The sequence below is a fragment of the Dasypus novemcinctus genome, chromosome 16 (genome assembly GCF_030445035.2).
Source record: "Dasypus novemcinctus isolate mDasNov1 chromosome 16, mDasNov1.1.hap2, whole genome shotgun sequence".
Taxonomy (NCBI): Eukaryota; Metazoa; Chordata; class Mammalia; order Cingulata; family Dasypodidae; genus Dasypus; species Dasypus novemcinctus.
In genome coordinates, this window is record NC_080688.1 from 45,176,551 (window position 1) to 45,180,618 (window position 4,068).

The 4,068-nt window shown below is 32.2% G+C and overlaps 1 non-coding gene across 1 annotated transcript; it reads right to left on the reverse strand.

The window, feature by feature from the left end:
* Positions 1-3,657: 3,657 nt before the first annotated feature.
* LOC111763524 (U6 spliceosomal RNA) lies at positions 3,658-3,764 on the reverse strand. The gene has a single exon (XR_002796381.2). It is a non-coding gene; the product is annotated as a U6 spliceosomal RNA (small nuclear RNA).
* Positions 3,765-4,068: the final 304 nt, after the last annotated feature.

The window sequence follows — 4,068 nt, forward strand, 5'->3', positions numbered from 1 at the left end:
AGGCCAGTAGCACTGTGATGCCAAAACCTGACAAATATTCACCAGAAAAGGAAAACAGAGACCAAAATGGCAAACCAAATCCAGTAACATAAAAAGAATTATATACCATGACAAAGTGAGATTTATCCCAAGATTAAACTAATCAAGTTATATAATACACCAAATCAATAAAGGATAACCTACTTTATCTATATAAATGTAGAAAAGCATTTGACAAAATCTAACATCCTTTCATGATAAAAACCCTGAACAAACTGGGAATAGAGGAGGACTTCCTCAACCTGATAAAGGGTATCTACAAAGAACCTACAGCTAACATACTTAAAGATGAAAGAATGACTACTTTTCCCCCAAGACACAGATGTGCCCTATTACCATTTCTATTCAATATTGTATTGGAGGTTTTAGCCAAGGCAATGAGGCAAGAAAAAGGACAAAAGACATTCAGATTGGAAAGGAAGAAGTAAAACTCCCTTTATTTGGAGATGAAATGATCTTATATAGAAAATCCTAAGAAATCCCTCCCCGAACCTGTTATAATTAATTTATAAGTTCGGCAAGATGGAAGGATTCCAGATCAATTTACAAAAATCAATATTTTTCTACACTGGCAATGACAGTTCAAAAATGAAATTTTAAAAATCCAACCATATTAGCATCAAAAAATAAAATACTTAGAAATAAATTTAACAAAATTGCACAAGACTTGTATTCTGAAAACTACAGAACACTATTGAAAGAAATCATGCCTAAATAAAAGGAAAACATCACTTGTTCATGTTCAGAAGACTTACTATTGTTAAGATGGCAATAATCCTCATTATTCAGTTACAGATTCAACTCAATCCCTATCAAAAATGTGTGTTCTAGAGTCAGCTGCCAGGATTTAAATGCTAGATAAGTCACTTAATAGCTGTAGGCTCAATTTCCTTACCAGAAAACGAGGATAATAACACTATGTACTTCAAAGGAATGTTGTGAAGAATAAATGAGATAATGATTGTAAAGTGTTTTGTATGTTTTTGGCACATTGTAAATATTAAATAAATTTAAGTCATCATTTTGGTTATTCTCAAGGCCTAGCATTTGGCTCTGGTATTTTTTTTTTTCTTATGGAGTAGCAATAGCTATGGATCATATAACATATTTAGAAAGAACAAAAGGAAAATATATCTGATACAAACATAAAGTTTGTATCCATTTTTTATAAAGACCTCCTCTTAATCAGCAATGTAAGGTAGAAAAACTCAGTGAAAATAAGCAAAAGCCAGGTAACAAAAACAACAACCAAAAAAGAGAGAGATGTAAAACAAACATGGAGAAATGTTTCACAAGATTAGTCTACAAAAAAAGCAAATTAAAACAAAATGAAATATCATCTCATACCTACTAGAACAGCTAAAACAAAAAGAATGAAAACCCCAAATTTTGGCACAAATATGGAACTTGAACTTTCATATATTACTGTTGGGAGTATAAAATTGTACATCCACTTTGGAGAAAGATCTGGCAGTTTCTTTGATAAAATTAGACACACTTCTATTCAATGACCTTAATTTCACAAAAATGCATTTGCCTCAAGAGAAATGAAAAGATATATCCACCAAAGGTATAAAATGTTCTTATACATAATAGTCCCAAACTGGAAACAACCCAACTATCCTCAATGGAAGAATGGATAAACAAAGTATAGTTTATTCACACAATGCAATACTACTCAGTTATTAAACAATCTATTGATATACACAAGAACATTATGAATCTCTAAAACATTATGTAGAGTGAAAGAATTGACAGGCAAAACAAATCTTTGAGGTTAGAAATAAGAATTTTGTTGCTTCTGTGAGTGAGGGGAAATTTTACTATAAAGAAGGATAGGGGAACTTTCCAATCAATGCAAACTTTCTATATTTTGTTTTCAGTTGTCTTTACATGGATGTATACAATTTTCAGAACTCATTAAAGTAAACTATTAGAGTATTCTTATTTTATTTCATGTAAATTGTATTCAATATGAATTTTATGACTAAAAATGCATAAAGCAATTATTGATTTTAGATCAAAATTCCATTTTTATAAATGTTAATAAATTTAAAAGGGTTAAATTCAAATTTTTTCAAAGCAAAGGATACTCAGATATATTTCCAAAACAAGTATTTATACAATGAATATGCATTTAAAAGAAACTCAGAAACTTTGCAAAGTAGAATGAGGAATGTCACAACTTATTAACTAATATAAACAAAAAAAGCCAAATTGAAGGTTATAAAGGTTTTGCTGTTAATTTGTTTGCTTCGTTATTTGATATTTTGGTAAAAAGAAAACAATGATGGTGGAGGTAGAAGGAAGGAAAATTACCTATTTTTTAAAAGTACAAATTAATAAATTGGAAAGGCAGAAACATTGGAATTAAGAAACAATTCTAAATGATAGATTACAAAAATTAAAACAATAGTGTGGAAATACTCAAAGATATAAAGGAAATTAATTGGCTATTGAGACAATTTCACAGAAAGCAATTCAGATATATTTGAAAATATGGATGAAATGGGAAATCTTTAGTAATATATGTTATTAAAATTGATTCAAGAAGATTTATAAAACCTTAAATAAATAAACTTTTGTTACACAAAAATTGAGACTGTTAATAAGGATGTTCTGCTTTAAAATGCCATACTTACTCATTTTCACAATTGAACTATTTCAATTTCATGCAACAAATAGTTCTAGTACCATTTAATTCCAAAATAACACACACACAAAAGTGCACGAATTCCATTTACAAAGCCATTAAAGCCATGAAAAGTAAACAGAATTTTTTTGTGTGGTTGTCAAATTTTATTTTGGACAAAAAAGTAGAGTTTCTGAAGTATTTTGAGGTTCCAAGTGCCCATCTATATTAGTCAGCCAAAGGGATATTAATGTAATATACCAGAAATCTGTTGGGTTTAATAAAGGGTATTTATTTGGGATAGAAGCTTACATTCACAAGGCTATAAAGTGGAAGTTACTTCCCTCATCAAAGTTTATTGCCACATGTTGGTGCAAGATGGTTGCTGACATTTACCTCTTAAGGCTCCATGGTCCCAGCTTCTTCCAATATCACCTGTAGGTTGGGACAAGTCTTCTCTCTCTCTCAGGGCTCATTTCTCTCCAGGCACAGCTGCCTCACTCTTTTCACAATGCCAGCTGTAAACTATCAGATGAATGGGTCCTCTCTCTTCCCAGGGCCTCTGCCATGTCTAATGGAAACTTCTTTCTTTTTTCATGTATCTGCTTCTCTGTGTATTTACTTTCCCAGGCTCCAGCATTAAAAAACTCTTTCTCCTCTCCCATGTTGTTTTCTCTGTGAGTCCCCGCCCTGTCCTGACGTGGCCCAATCAAAGCCTTAATCATTATTTAATCAAGTAAAAGTGAAACTTCTGAATCCAATCCAATCTAATGCGCCCAGAGGAACTGACTGGTTTACAAACATAATCTTATATCTACCTTTGGAATTCATAAACAATATCAAACTGCTATACCATCTATTAAAGAAGAGTTCATATTCCTCAAAAGGATAGAGATTTTTTTAACACTATTGAGTCAATTTACTTGAAGAAATCAGCTAATCAGAAATATAACAGTCTTGCATGATCTGAGTGATGCATTTTGCACAAAACTATGAAATGCTTTGTGAATTCGCATGTTACTCTTAAGCAGGGGCCATGCTAATCTTCTTGGTATGATTCCAATTTTAGAATATGTGCTGACAATTCAAGTACCCTCCTCAGATTCTTAACTGCACTGCTTCCACAGTGTTTTTGATATTTCTAGTTGGCCAAGACTCTTGAGTTTAAGCCCCAGTGTTTTTGATATTTCTAGTTGGCCAAGACTCTTGAGTTTAAGCCCCAGGCCTTCTGGCTAGCAGACCCCACACTCTGAGCCTATTCATGCAGCTACTCTCCACTTTAGCTATGTTTTTAATGGTTATGGGTTGAATTTCAGTCACTAAGAAATGAAGGGGCTGTTAACGCAAATAAATCCCCTCTGCTGTTTGCCATCTGTGGACTACTCAAATTGCAGTTT